The following is a 16434-nucleotide window of genomic DNA, read 5'->3' as shown; positions in this document are numbered from 1 at the left end:
AGGAGTAATTATGTCAGTTCTTTTTGCAGAAACAGGATTTGTGTTTCTGTTCAATTCTATTCTTTGTCCCTAAGAAAAAAGGTTTATTCAGTCCATTCTTGGATCTGAAGACTTTTATATTGTTTTGTTAGAGTCTCAACTTTTAAGTTAGCGATTATAAGGACTATTATGCCTTTCTGTTAAGGTCATTTCATGTCCATTCCATTTTTTAGGATGCTTATCCTCATATTTTATTTCATTCAGACCACTTGTGGATTCTGAGATTTTATTTTTAAGCTTTACCAATTTGTGGCTTTTCCATTTGGTTAAGTGACAGCTTTATGAATCTTTTTAAAAGTTCTTGGTGCCCTTCTTTCTGTCTTTAGACAGTAGGGTATTGTGGTGCTTCCTTATTTGTATGGTATCTTGGTATTAGCTTAAAACTTTTCTTTTATTAAAGCCAGACAGATAGCTCAGCATGCTAATGCACTGTGGCTAAGCTCTGTAGCAATCTTAGGGTTGCAGGTTCGATTTCCGGCGAGGTCTGTTCAACCTTTCATCCTTCCATCCTTCCATCCTTCCGAGGTCGATTAAATGAGCAGCGTCTTCAGTCCCTTACAGGTGTTTAGACGCACTTTACAAGTACCCAATACATACTTATGAAAGAGCAGTATTCAAGTATATGGACTTTTCTTTTGGTGGAATCCTTCATGAATTAAAGGGCCGTAATACCCAAATGTTTAAACACTTGAAATTGATGCAGCATAGCTGTAAAAAGCTGATTAGAAAATATCACCTGAACATCTCTATGTAAAAAAGAAAGATATTTTACCTCAAAAGTTCCTCAGTAGCCACCTCCCATTGTAAAGGATTTCTAAGCAGCATATTAGTATGTCTGTCCCGGGACAACTGAAAGGATGAGCTTCGTGCACTCTCATATTATTTCACCAATCAGGTAAAGGGAGCTTACTATGAAATCTCATGAGAGTTAAGTCAAATCTCATGAGATCACAGTAAGAGTTCATGGCCTCAACACTGCTGTTGCTGATTGGCTGCTGTTCTTTCCTTCATTTTTTTAATTTTTTTACCTGCAGCTGGGAGCAGCTGAGTATAACTTTTTACACAGAACTTACTCTGAGCTGAGGAAATTGTGAGGTAAAATATCTTCCATTTTTACATAGAGATGCTCAGGTGATATTTTCCTGTCAGCTTTTTACAGTTATACTGCATCAGTTTCAAGTGATTTAGCATATGAGTATTATGTCCCTTTAACTAAGTTTTGTTTCTTCAAGACATGGTTAGAGGATTTAATTTACCTAAGAGTTTTGTGATTCCTCAGACAAGGGTCACTTCTTTTTGAGTTTCTAGATGGATTGTGTGTTCATGTCTTTGTCTTTATCGGACATAAGTCGATTGTAAGTGGCGTTAGCCTGTATAACTTACAGTCTAGAACATTTCTTTCAGTGGCTATGTGCATGAAAGTTTTAGGTCTCATAACTGCAGCATTGGGCACAGTTTCCTTTGCTAGTTTTTCTCTAAAATCTCTTTTTGCTTTGCATACTGAATCAATAATATAGGGTTTGTTTTTAGATATCACAGTTGATATTTTTAAATCCTAACACTCTACTCTCTCTGTTTTGGTGATTAGTCTATCATCATTTTATTCAGGAGGCCTCCTTTTGTTCGTCCTTCCTGGACTGTATTCTTAATGGATGCAAGTCTTACAGGTTGGGGAGCTGTCTTTTGACAGCACAAGGGGTTTGGAAACTTCAAGAGGCGAGGTTTCCAATCGATATTTTAGAACTCCATGCTATTTTTCAGGCTTGGCCTCATTTTAGGAGAGAACTTTTTCATGTTCTGCTTTCAAACAGACACAACTGTGGCATTTGTCAATCAAGTTCCTTAGCAATTAAGAAGTATCTTGAATACGTTCTTAGATGGAATTCATCTCCTGTCTATTTTCTATACGATTTTAGACATTTGGAAGGTGGATTATCTCAGCCTTTAGACTTTACATCCAGGAGAGTGGTGTCTCTATACAGATGTGTCTTCTTCATTTCCCAGGTACCTTTTCAGGTCCAGGGATTCTCAGGTGGAGATAGTGGATGCATTAGCAGTGTCTTGGTTTTGCAACCTGACTACATCTTTCCGCCTCTGTTTTTTTCTTCCAAAGGTGATTTCCAAGATTATATTGGAACAGTGCCATGTGTTTCTGATAGCATCAGCATGGCCTCACAAGTTTGGTATGTGGATCTTGTTTGGATCTCTAGTTGCCATCCTTGGCTGCTTTCTCTTTGGCCAGTCCTCTTGTTTTAGGAGCTATTTTTCCATCAGGATCTCAAATTTCTAATTTGGGGGTATGGAACTTGATTAGTGTTTAGTCATAGAAGTTTTTCTGACTCAGTTTGGAAAACCTATATTTTATAGTATATAAATAAATCCCAGCAAACGAGTCTTAGGTAAATAAAGATTTCATTTGATACCAGCTTAAACAAATTCCACCACAGTAGATGGAACAACTCTAGTGCTGATACTGGAAGATCCCAAATGTCAGTCAATCCACATTCACACAAACCCCAGCCACCAAACAGATCCGCTGACCGGAGCAAAAAGATTCAAACATACATTCCAAATCATTCATCAACATATTTTATAGTGTTCTTCTTATAAATTCTCTTGACATTCTTTTAGAATTCCTAGGATTTTTCAGTTTCTTCAGGTTAGTTTGGATAAGTTTGTCTTCAAATTTTTTTGAAGGGACAAAAATCTGATCTTTCTATTTTAATTCCTAGAAAGATTGTTTAAACTTCCTGATATTCACTATTTTGTTCAGGCTTTTTGGTTTGTATCAAGCCTGTTCATTTATTAATTCTCCTTTTTTTTTGGAGTCTTAATTTGGTTCCAGGATATTGTAGGCTCTTTCTTTTGAGCCTATATTTTCTTTAACGATTATCTACTTTCTTGGAAAGTATTGTTTGTTTTGGCTATCTCTTCTGCTAGAAGAGTTTCTGATTTATCAGCTCTTCTATTATCAGCTCTCTCTTCTATGTCTCCTTATCTGATTTTCTCATCTAGATAAGTTGTTTTGTAGACTTCTTTTTTTCCTAAGGTTGTGCATTTGAACAACATTTGTGGAGAAATTGTTGTTCCTTCCTTGTTTTCTAATCCTAAAGAATTGTTTGAGAGTTCTTTACATCCTTTGGATGTGGTAAGAGCTTGTAATTCTTTATCGAAGTTATTAGGATTTCAGAAGACTTCTAGTCTATTTGTTGTTTTTCTGGTTTCAGAAAAGGTTAGAAAGGCTCTGCCATTTCTTTGGCATCCTCGTTAAAGCTTTTGTTTTGCAAGGCTTATTTGGAGGCTGGGTAGGTTCCGCCTCAGAGATTTACAGCTCATTCTATTAAATTCAGTCGCCATTTCTTGGGCTTTTTCAAAGTGAAGCTTAAGATGATCAAATTTGCAAAGCAGTATTTTGTTCTTCTTTGCATACTTTTGTTGTTTTTACCATTTTAATGTATTTTGCTTTTTCTAAAGCAGTCTTTGGTAAAAAAAAAAAAAAGTTATTCAGGCAGCTGTTTCAGTTTGATTCTACTGCTTTTGATTTAAGTTTTTTTCAAGGAAAACTTAATTATGGTGTGGATTTATTTTCTCAGTGGAAATAGCTGTTGTTATTTTATCCCTCCCTCTCTAGTGACTCTTCTGTGGACTTCCACATCTTGGGTCACTAGCTCATGGACTCTTGCCAATTACATGAAAGAAAACATCATTTATGTAAGAACTTACCTGATAAATTCATTTCTTTCATATTGGCAAGAGTCCATGAGGCCCACCCTTTTTATGCTGGTTATGTTTTTTTTTTTGTATAAAAGCACAATTATATGTCCAGTTCCTCTTTCTGTATGCTTTTTTTACTCCTTTGTGTTATCACCCAACTACTTGGCTATTCGTTAAACTGAATTTTGGGTGTGGTGAGGGGTGTATTTATAGGCATCTGAGGTTTAGGAAACTTTGTCCCCTCCTGGTAGGAATGTATATACCATACGTCACTAGCTCATGGACTCTTGCCAATATGAAAGAAATTAATTTATCAGGTAAGTTCTTACATAAATTATGTTTTTTCCAAAAAATAGTACAAACCCATTCAACAATAAAAGTAAAAAACCCTCACCCCCCCAAAAAAAAGAATTCCTATGCTACAAAATAATTGCCCTGAAAACGGCATTTGGCTAGGCATTGCCCTTAGAAGGGGATTTGGTAGGGCAGTGCCCTCAGCTCTTTTGCTGCCGCAAAAAAATCCCTATGCTAAATTAGCCACCAATCAGCAAGTGCTACCCAGGTGCTGAACACAAGTGGGTCAAAAAGATACCAAGAGAACAAAGAAAAAATGATAATAGGAGTAAATTAGAAACTTGATTAAAATTGCATGCGCTATCTGAATCATGAAAGAAAAAAATGGGTTTCATATCCCTTTAAAAGGGATCCTTTACTATACATCGCCAATATAGGTGCCGATGCTGCTTGCAATATTTCGCCAGAATTCTCAACATATTTGCCATCCATTGCAATGTATAGTAAAATGCCCCTCTGCGATGCTGCCTTTAAAAAGTAATGTCGGCACTTTTGCATATTTTGCCAGAATTCTCAACATTGTATCGGATCCGTTTTGAATATTTTGCCGCCTCGCAGCACTTTGATCATCGTGGCCATAGTGAGATCTGGGATCCATGAAATTCCCTAGATTACTATTTTTAAGATAAAGCACAGTTAATAAGGTGTCTAGTAACTCGCCATTTGCGACCAAATCCTACCTGGGGGTACTTGTGGAGACTGATTAAGGGAACCCTTTCTTTTATCTGTTTTTTATTCTTTCCCTTTCTTTTCTCTTTTTTTTCTCTCCCAATGGAGGATTTCCTTGCCTTCTCTTTCTTTGTAGAGTCAAAGCCCTACTAGATGACAACAAATTATATTGATGGGTTTGAAATTTCCATATTCAGTGCATTAATCAGACTTGATAGTTTTATAATGCAGTTACAGATTGTTGTTTGAATGGCAACTCATTTCTACGTTTTGTTCTATTAACTGATGATGTTGCAACTTTTGCCAATTGTAATTTTTAAGCTGCATTTGATTTGTTTCATTTTTGAATTTTTTTTTTTAACTCATCAAAAAGATACTTTGAATATTTTATTAATTAATTAGTTGGCATACCAGACATACACAGTAGTAAGTGAATGCATGGTTAAATTGCATAATGAGCTTAAAGGGACAGTATACTTTAAAATTGGTTTCTCCTTAAAGGGTCATTAAACCCAATTTTTTTCTTTCATGATTTAGTAAGAACCTGTAATTGTAAATAACTTTCTAATTTGCTTCATTCTTTTGATATCCTGAAAAGCATATCTAGATAGGCTCAGAAGCTGCTAATTGGTGGCTGCACATAGGTGCCTCGTGTGATTGGCTCACCCATGTGCATAGCTATTTCTTAAACATAGGATATCTAAAGAATGAAGCAAATTAGATAATAGAAGTAAATTGGAATGTTGTTAAAAATTGTATTCTCTGTCTGAATAATGAAAGAAAATGTTTGGGTTTTATGTCCCTTTAATGTGTTTCATATTACTTGTAACCGCATCTGAAGAGTTTAAAATATATTGGAAATTGTTCCTTTAGGTATATTTTGTATATGAATGAAATAGCTGTTTCTGGTAACTGATACCACACCACAACCCAATACAATGGGCTGAATTTTAGAGAGCGAATACCTCATTATCTTATCTAAGTATTTACACAAAGTCCTCCTTATTGTCTTTATTACCACTAACTCAATGGCCAATACTTAGAGAGAACAATGGGAAATTAACATTTTAGTACCTCTGTCACACAACCCTGCTGGGATCATTATTTTGTCTAACTCTGCATTTATGTTTTGGGGTTTTTGTAACCAAAATTAAGTTCAGAAATATTTAGTATATGTGGGGATACAATGAGCAAAAACAACTATTTCAAATGAGAAAATAAAGGTAAAGGAGCTATTTGTGAAATACATAAAAAAAATTAACTTTGGGAACACATTAAAGGGGAAAAACACTTATTGTACACTGTCCCTTTAATTAGAAATCTAGGCCAGTACTTTCCTTAAAAATAGCAAATTTAACTTTAAAAACACAATATGTTAAAATAGCTCAATGTTTTCTCAAGGACTCATTTAATAGTATGCTGAAAATTGGTTGTACAAGTAAAACATCCTTTTTCAGGAGAATTATTTTTTATGGGCTAACCTGTCAACACAGAGTGACAGAAAACAGTGTCCCAATCAAGACCGAAACCTGAGTTCGATCAGAGGTGACACTCTAGGATATCTTAAGACATGTTTTATTCACTCTCCATGTTACTGAATGACAATATATATATAATAATTGTATGCTTACAGTGTATACATTACCAAAGTTATAAGGTATCATTTAACTTCAGCCAGAGCTTGGAATGGGTTTATGGTCTGCCATAAAAAATGGTGGCTACCCTCCTTGTCCACAAAAAAATATTTAATTGTGATTTCAGCAAAATGATATGGTCATTCTATGTGTGTGAAACAGTGTATGTGACCATCTTCCCTTCCCAAGATCCCTTGGGGCAGGTATCTAAGCTAGTACAGTATTAGGTTGTGTTTTTAACTTTGGTTTTTATTTAAAAAAACTGTTTTGCTTTGTGTGTAATTGTGTTTAACTACGTTTTTTTTAAAAATATATATATACAAATGCACCGTGACTCTTTTTTTGTTCATAATAAATGTTCTTTTAACTAGTTTGTACCTTTGTCTAATATTTGATGCAGATTACCGAAGAGGCTGGTAATAATAGTATTTTGCTTTATAGATTGATTTTTGCCAAATTGTGTTTTGGAATTTTTGATCTTTTAGTCTGTGTTTTTCCTTAGGATTTCCCTTATAATAATCATATGGTGGTGGCAGCAGAGATAGTTAAGTGGTGGTGGCAATGGCATTAAAGGGGAGTTTGGGCATTTTTCTGGGTCTAGTACAGATGAGAGAATGTTTGTTAACCCTTGCACCCTCTGAACTAAGTTACAGGCTTGTCTGGAGTGGCTAGACTGTGACAAACTTGTTAAGGTGAAAAGGGTCAGTTAACCATTTCTGTGACATACTAGTGACTGTTGCTGGGTTGGTTAAACCCTATACATCACAATGGACCATCATCTTTGTTTTTTTATCATTAAGCTTGTTGATAGTGGGGCACTCCAATATTTCAGTTTGTTATAGGTAGGCGGTAATCAGAATACTGAGGTATTTGCCCTTCATTGACTTCATGACCAGGTAAAACAGGTTGCTGTACTTCGTATGTAAATCAGGAAGTAAAAATATGTCAGTAGACATTGTTCTGCGCAGTGAGTCACAGATTGTAGTTTTTGCAAAGACAACCTTCTGACAAGCCAAGATAGAAACAATTGCAGCCAATGGCATAGCGTTTAATGTGCATGCTACGCAAAAAGTAATGTTATGTAGTTATCACTGTTTATTAGATCTGTGTTTTTTTTTTTTAGTTGGGACACTGAACCCAAACTTTTTCTTTCATGATTCAGATAGAGCATGCAATTTTAAGCAACTTTCTAATTTACTCATATTATCAAATTTTCTTCATTCTCTTGGTATCTTTATTTGAAAATCAAGAATGTAAGTTTAGATGCCGGCCCATTTTTGGTGAACAACCTGGGTTATTCTTGCTGATTAGTGGATACATTCACCCACCAATAAACAAGTGCTGTCCAATGTTTTCTGAACCAAAAAAACTTAGATGCCTTCTTTTTCAAATAAAGATACCAAGAGAATGAAGAAAATTTGATAATAGGAGTAAATTAGAAAGTTGCTTAAAATTGCATTCTCTATCTGAATCACAAAGAAAAATGTGGGTTCAGTGTCCCTTTAACAGAAGAAGAGAGTGGAAACAGTAATCAGGAAAAAATTAAAGTTTTTATATGTATTTTATTTTTAATATTTAGACCTCCTGTTTAATACATTGGGCCCATTTATTAAGCTGTGGATGCAGCTCCTGGACCTCAGCATGATTAAAGGGACATGACGCAAACATTTTCTTTCATCACTCAGAGCATATGCCTTTAAATAAGTTTCTAGTTTACTTCTATTATAAAATGTTCTTAGTTCTCTTGGTATCGTTTGTTTAAAAGCAGGGACGCAAGTTCAGTAGTGTGAAAATGTCTGGAGCACATTGTGGCAGCGGTTTTGCAAGAATGTTAACCATATGCAAGAGCACTAAATGGCAGCACTATTTCCTGCCACGTAGTGCTCCAGACACCTAGCTAGGTATCTCTTCAACAAAGAATACCATAGGAACAAAGCAAATTTGATAATAGAAATAAATTTGAATTTTTTTAAAACTGTATGCTCTGTCCAAATCACAAAATATTTTTTGGGTTTCATATCCCTTTAAGACCGCAGTCAATTAGCTTCTTCTTCACTTAAAGAATGGCGGAGTTAGATCATCTTGATCTGATTGGAATGATTGACAGCCCCACAAGCAGACTTGCTTTTTATTTAAAATTGAAAAACACCCATGCACATTTCAACTATGACCTTTCTATCCCTTTAAACGATCAATACATAAAAATCACTAAAAATTCTATCTTAAAAATTTGCACATTTAAAAAAAAAAAAAAATTAATAAATAAATGCAAAATTCATATTAGAGTTTTAAGGCAAAAACAGAATCTTCTTAGATATTTCAATGAAATATACAACCCCAATTCCAAAAAAGTTGGGACAGTATGGAAAATCCAAAAGACAAAAAGAGTCATTTGAACATTCAATTCACCCTGTACTATATTGAAAACACATTATTAACACATTATTTGATGTTTTCCTTTGTGAATTTAATGTATTTTTGACATTTTCAATCTGATGACTGCAACACGTTTCAAAAAAGTTGGGACAGTTGACTGTTTACCACTGTAAACACTAACAGTAACACTTATTAAGTGTTTGTGCACTGAAGACACCAGTTGGTTAAGTTAAACACGTTACATTTTCCCCCATTCATCCATTATGCATGTTTTCAGCTGCACAACTGTACGGGGTCTTTTTTGCCTTATTTTGCGCTTAATAATGCGCCACCCATTCTCAATCGGAGACAGGTCAGAACTGCAGGAAGGCCATGCTATCACCCGCACTCTCTGCTTACGCAATCATGCGCTTGTAATTCCGGCAGAATGTGGTTTGGCGTTTTCCTGCTGGAAAATGCAGGGACATTCCTGGAAAAGACGACATCTGGATGGCAGCATATGTTGCTCCAAAATGTATACATAGCTTTCTGCATTAATGGCGCCCTCACAGATGTGCAAGTTATGTCTTTGATCTACCAAAAACTCTTCTACCAGTATTCTTAGAAGTTTTATACCTAACAATATCAGTATAATTAACATTGTTGGACAGATTACATAGAATAGACTTTTGAACCAATAATAAGTTGCAGTAATTAATGTGTGCAAGATCAGATCTTGGGTAATACCAAGGGTTGTGGAATCTCCCAGGTCAGAAGCCAGTTAATATTCTTTCCTGTTCAGACAAGGTCTAAGGGTATTTCCTAGGCTCTAGGGGTTTATAGTATATTTTCAGGTGCTGAGTAATATCTCTACACACTGCAAGTCATTATAAACTTCAGAACTGATAGCAAAAGTCAGAACAACTCTAAGGGTATTCACCGTACCAGATCCCTAAAGCAGATACAGGTGAGCTGTGTGTGTTTATGTACACAGGGAATATAGAGAAATGATTTTATGTGTTATGTTTATGTATACTGAGTCATATATCACTGCGTGCGATGTAATGTGTGTGCCTATTTTCAGGTGCTGAGTAATATCTCTACACACTGCAAGTCATTATAAACTTCAGAACTGATAGCAAAAGTCAGAACAACTCTAAGGGTATTCACCGTACCAGATCCCTAAAGCAGATACAGGTGAGCTGTGTGTGTTTATGTACACAGGGAATATAGAGAAATGATTTTATGTGTTATGTTTATGTATACTGAGTCATATATCACTGCGTGCGATGTAATGTGTGTGCCTATTTTCAGGTGCTGAGTAATATCTCTACACACTGCAAGTCATTATAAACTTCAGAACTGATAGCAAAAGTCAGAACAAGTCTAAGGGTATTCACCGTACCAGATCCCTAAAGCAGATACAGGTGAGCTGTGTGTGTTTATGTACACAGGGAATATAGAGAAATGATTTTATGTGTTATGTTTATGTTTCTTTTTATATGTACTTGACTTATATATTGTGTTTGTTATATATTGTGTTTGTACTTGACTTACATACTGTGTTTGTTATTTAGTAAAATACAGACACATTTTTTGTTTCAATAATTCCTATGCCAGCAGCAGGTCACCACTAGTCTTTATAAAGTAGCCAAACTGTAGTTATTTCTATTGTCCTATAATTACTAGTACAGTTAGTGATTGCAGGCCATATAATAACAGAGCAATAAAAAGTGCAAATAAAGGGACTTTCAAGTGAAAATTAAACATGTTCAGATATAGAGCATGCAAAATTAAAAATGTTTTATTTTACTTATATTATCAAATGTACTTAATTCTACTTAGATCCTTTGTTGAAAAGCATAGCTATGCAGGCTTAGGAGAAGTAATGCAGTACATTTGTTGACTGGATGCTATGCGCATATGCCTATTGCCATTGACTTATCAGATGTGTTCAGTTAGTTCCTAGTTGCTGCCCTGGAGACTTTTTTTTTTTCTTGCACTATCATCTCTATTTAACACGCAGGAAAAATAGATAATCTCAAGCTTATTATTTTAAGTATGTTAAAGGGACGTTAAACTATACGTTAGAAACCCCCCACAAACTATAAAAGTATTAATTATGCATAATAATATAAAAAAAAGCTGTGCCTTGTACATTCATCATTTAGTTGTGCATTTTTACCCTGTTATTTAACTGTGAAGTTTTTTTCTGTGGCCCCCAAAGAGACTAGAGTGCATTAAGCAGGACCGTTACACACTGCTTGCATGATCAGTGTAGGAGCTCATATATATGTGTCCCAAATTGTCCACAGCAAAGGAGATGAAACAAAAACATATATTTGTGTTAACAATGTAGTGCTTATATATACATAGAAAGGTCTTCAATGTCTAAGAATGATGTATTTACTGTTTTATACAGACAACCACTTTCCTAGATAACCGACCAATTAAACTGGATTGGAAAAAAGGAATTGCCCAGTATTAGGCAGGTTTCTAAACAGAGACCAACTGTAATAATTTAACATTAGACAAATGTTTAGTAATATTTTAGAAAACTACAATGAATTCACATCTAATATCATACCTGTGAGTTATTATGTTGGCTAATTCATAGGTAAGACATTACTGCTATAATTAGGTAACGTTCATTGGGAAGAGCAATATGCCAGGTTATCGTGTTACAACGCTGACACTGACAGCTTGGTCATTTAAAGACCATTAGTTTCAACATCACAAACTGAAATGCTGACAGTTTAAATGGGAATTCAAACCTATCCCAGGCTTAGCGTCTGACACATTTTAGACAGTTATATTGCAAAATGCTGCACATTATAGAAAAACATACATAATAGTACTACTATAATATCTTTCCTTTAGCAACTGTGTACAGAAGTTGGTTTTATTAAGTGCTGACATTACAGAGTCTGGACTAGTTAACAGTCATGTTTCCTCTTAAATACAATATATTTACATTCCCTTCTTTCATAAATAAATATGGAAATGGTTAAAAGGAATTAAGATCTAAACATTTGTCTTGTCTTTTAACTGTTTTAGTGTTTATAACTTCTATAATGTACATAAAGCATATAACAACATGTGCAAAAGCACAGCATTACCGTGATTCTCAGGGATCCCCTGACATACAGGTTAAAGGACCAGTAAATACAGTAGATTTGCATAATAAACAAATGCATAATAAAAAGACAATGCAATAGTACTTAGTCTGAACTTCAGATGAGTAGTAGATTTTTTTTTTCTCTTTCAAATTTCAATGTTATGTCAATTTCCACTCCCCCTGTATCATGTGACAGCCATCAGCCAATCACAAATGCATATATACGTATATTCTGTGAATTCTTGCACAAGCTCAGTAGGAGCTGGTGACTCAAAAAGTGTAAATATAAAAAGACTGTGCACATTTTGTTAATGGAAGTAAATTGGAAAATTGTTTAAAATTGCATGATCTATCTGAATCATTAAAGTTTCATTTTGACTTGAGTGTCCCTTTAAGCTCAGTCTCTCAGACTAGCGTCACAATCCCGATAAGACATCATACCTTAGAACAGCCCCACAATCCCCCATAAGACATCACACCTCAGAACAGCCCCACAATCCCCCATAGGACATTGCACCTCAGATCAGCCCCATAATCCTCCATAAGACATCACACGTCAGATCAGCCCCACAATCCCCCATAGGACATCACACCTCAGATCAGCCCCACAATCCCCCATAGGACATCACACCTCAGAACAGCCCCACAATCCCCCATAGGACATCACACCTCAGAACAGCCCCACAATCCCCCATAGGACATAATACCTCAGATCAGCCTTACAATCCCCCATAGGACATCACACCTCAGATCAGCCCCACAATCCCCCATAAGACATCACATCTCAGATCAGCCCCACAATCTCCAATATTACATCACACCTCAGATCAGCCCCACAATCCCCAATATTACATCACACCTCAGATCAGCCCCACAATCCCCCATAGGACATAATACCTCAGATCAGCCCCACAATACCCCATAGCACATAATACCTCAGATCAGCCCCACAACCCCCCATAGGACATAATACCTCAGATCAGCCCCACAACCCCCCATAGGACATAATACCTCAGATCAGCCCCACAATCCCCCATAGGACATAATACCTCAGATCAGCCCCACAATCCCCCATAGGACACAATACCTCAGATCAGCCCCACAATACTCCATAGGACATAATACCTCAGATCAGCCCCACAATACCCCATAGGACATCATACCTCAGACTAGCCCCACTGCAAGTCACACCTCAGATAAGCACCAGCATCCCACTCAGCACATACTTCAGATCAGCCCCTGCATAATATCAGACCCCACCATACATCAGTCCATAGATCAGCCCCAAAGTACATTAGACCTTGGATCCACTCATAAGAACATTTGTCATCCCCACAGCTCATCAGTCCTTGGATCAACCTACAGTACATCTGACATGCTAACATAATACCTTAGTTCCAGCCAAGGCCCAGGTCTACCTGAGTCATGTTCCCCTGCTGTGTGTACAGTCTCCTAAGCATCACAAGCAGGGTCTGTGTGAGGGGGATGTAACGATCCACGATCTGGCTTCATATGGTAAGGGAGCTTCCTTACCATATGAAGGAAGATGCATTCTGCCCCCTGGTTGTGGCTCCCGCTGTCTAAGCTGAGAGCAGGGACTGAAACATGTGTCACTGGGCAAAGTACTGTGTGACATAGTACCTACGTCCATATTGCGCAGGGGATTGAAATTGTATTCTCTATCTGAATTGTAAAATTTGTATTTAAGTACACTGTCCCTTTCATTATTTTGCCTACTTTTCATAGTATATTTGCTTACTAAATAGACTGTATTTACAATCTTTATTGAAAAAGATGAACTGACAATTGATATAATATATAAAAAGCCAAACATACAAAATAATTGTTATAACAAGCAGATCACTAGTTCTTGTAGCTTAGAGGATTTAATGATATGTAAATAGTCTGCAATGTAAAAATTCTCTTTTTCACCATTTTTTTAAATGAACTAATACAATTACCTGAATCCCATACTGCAACTCATGCTCCTTAAAGGGACATGAAACTCAAAAAATTTATTTAATGATTCAGACTGAGCATGTGATTTTAGGCAACTTTCCAATTTACTTCTATTATCTAATTTGCTTTGTTTTCCAGGAATTCTTTGTTGAAAAAAAATATCTATGTAGGTCCAAGGGCATCAATGCATTACTGGGATATAGCTGCTGATTGGTGGCTGGACATAAATGCCTCTTGTCATTGATTCACCAGATGTGTACCGCTAGCCCCCAGTAGTGTATTGCTGCTCCTTCAACAAAAGTTAACCAGAGAATGGAGCAAATTTGATGATAGAAGTAAATTGGAAAGTTGTTTCACATGCTCTATCTGAATCATAAAAGAAAATCTTTGTCATGTCCCTTTAAAGTGAATTGGGAATACACTGAGGTAAAGAAAATAAGGCGAGAGAGAAAGGTGGGCTAACTTATTAACGTATTAGAACATTATCATCTAACGGTTGCTTCTCTGTTCAGTGCCCATAAGTGGTTACATCACAATAAATACAGGAACCAGAAAGAGGATGCTCCTTATTCTAGAGGTTTCAGAAACAATAGTCTGTTTTTTGTAAATACACTCTCACATTGACAGGCTGCCAGGGGTGCTTTGCTGACTCATAATGGAACTTGTGTATCTGCTGACATTACATTGTAGACAAATATCTGGCAGTGATGGATTTAGGAATGGAAGTGAAGATTTTCAGAATTTTAAATGGATGTGAAACAGTTTCTTTCATGAATTAGACAGAGCATACAACTTCAAACAACTTTCCAATTTACTTCCATTATCAAATGCCATTCTTCATTCTCCTGGTATCCTCTATTGAAGGAGCAGGAAGGCTGTAATGTAATCTAAGCAAACACATTGGGTGAGCCAATGAGAAAAGACATTTATGTGCAGCCACCAATCAGCAGCTAGCTGCTATTAGGGCACTGCTGGTCTAGTGCATACCAAGGTTTGTTTTTCTTTCTTTCAACAAATGAGATGAAAAGTACAAAGCAAATTAGATCATATAAGTAAATTGTAAAGTTGTTTAAGACTGCATGCTCTGGCTGAATCACAATAGAAATTATGATTTTAATGTCCCTTTAATGAATAGGCAATAGGTTTAGAACTGATTATGCTTTATAAAACGCAGTTATTCTGCAAACAAGTGGTATATTGGCATGACTGGTGAGCAATACGGTGTTGTTCTTGTATTAAGCTGTACACTTTCTACATGGCTGAGCTACCTGTGCAGTATTAGTGTGTGATGTGAAGGCTGCAGTCTGCTATCTCTGCTTTATGAAAAATGTGTTTGTTGTCCTGGTTAATAATAGATGATATCTGCATAATAACAGGAACTTACATACTTAAAGGGACAGTAAACGTTCAAATGAAACATTCATGATTCGGGGAGACTAGAGAACATACAAATTTAAACAACCTTCCAGTTTACTTCTGTAATCACATTTGGTTTGTTCTCTTTGTTAAAGATTATACCTAGGTAGGCTCAGGAGCATCAGAGCACTACTGGGAGCTAGCTGAACACATCTCATGAGCCAGTGACAGGAGGTATATGTGTATAGCCACCAATCACCAGACTTTCATGTCTTTTTTCATGGGCTTATAAAATAGGTATTGTATGTTTTCCAGATAAAATAATCAATAATGATTGCATATTCTTTGATTGCGAGTGGTCTCATTTCTTACATCTCTGACAAACCTAAAGTTATCTCTTGGTATAATGTTAGTTTATGGACACTAGTGCAGGCACACAGACTAGTTTGCATTGTAATAAAGTGTAATATAGTTTTCCACATAATATTTCTTTCATGTAATTGGCAAGAGTCCATGAGCTAGTGACGTATGGGATATACAATCCTACCGGGAGGGGCAAAGTTTCCCAAACCTCAAAATGCCTATAAATACGCCCCTCACCACACCCACAATTCAGTTTTACAAACTTTGCCTCCTATGGAGGTGGTGAAGTAAGTTTGTGCTAAGATTTCTACGTTGATATGCGCTTCTCTGCGGACGTTTTTGGCGCCAAAAAATATTTTTCTGTTGTGCGTCAAATATTTTCATTATTTAAAACCCCATTCCTTTTGCCTCTGGCCTTTTTCTATGTCAGAGGGCTATGCTGTTTGCATTTTTTCCCGTTCCTGAACCTGCCATATAAGGAAATTGATAATTTTGCTTTATATGTTGTTTTTTTCTCTTACATTTGCAAGATGTCTCAATCTGATCCTGTCTCAGAATTTACTGGATCCCTGCTGCCTGATAACGGTTCTACCAAAGCTAAGTGCATTTGTTGTAAACTTGTGGAGATTATACCTCCAGCTGTGGTTTGTAATAGTTGTCATGATAAACTTTTACATGCAGAAAATGTTTCCATCAGTAGTAGTTCATTACCTGTTGCTGTTCCCTCAACATCTAATGCACAAGATATACCTGTAAATTTAAAAGAATATATTTCTGATTCTATTCAGAAGGTTTTGTCTGCCAGTCCGCCTTCTAATAAACTTAAAAGGTCTTTTAAAACTTCTCATAGAGTTGATGAAATTTCAAATGACC

General features: G+C 36.2%; 1 protein-coding gene across 4 annotated transcripts in view; it reads left to right on the top strand.

Annotated features, from left to right (window-relative positions):
* The window catches only part of LOC128664153 (BH3-interacting domain death agonist), a 125157-nt gene that overhangs the window by 18576 nt on the left and 90147 nt on the right, over positions 1-16434 (top strand). For 3 of the 4 annotated variants that reach the window (XM_053718881.1, XM_053718882.1, XM_053718880.1), the window contains exons 2-4: positions 9620-9732; positions 9850-9962; positions 10080-10192. The gene's annotated coding sequence lies outside the window, so the exon portion shown is untranslated. The remainder of the gene's footprint in view (positions 1-9619; positions 9733-9849; positions 9963-10079; positions 10193-16434) is intronic. The other variant, XM_053718883.1, reaches the window with a different exon arrangement.

Source organism: Bombina bombina, chromosome 6 (genome assembly GCF_027579735.1).
Source record: "Bombina bombina isolate aBomBom1 chromosome 6, aBomBom1.pri, whole genome shotgun sequence".
NCBI lineage: Eukaryota > Metazoa > Chordata > Amphibia > Anura > Bombinatoridae > Bombina > Bombina bombina.
This window is presented reverse-complemented; position numbering and strand designations above follow the sequence as displayed.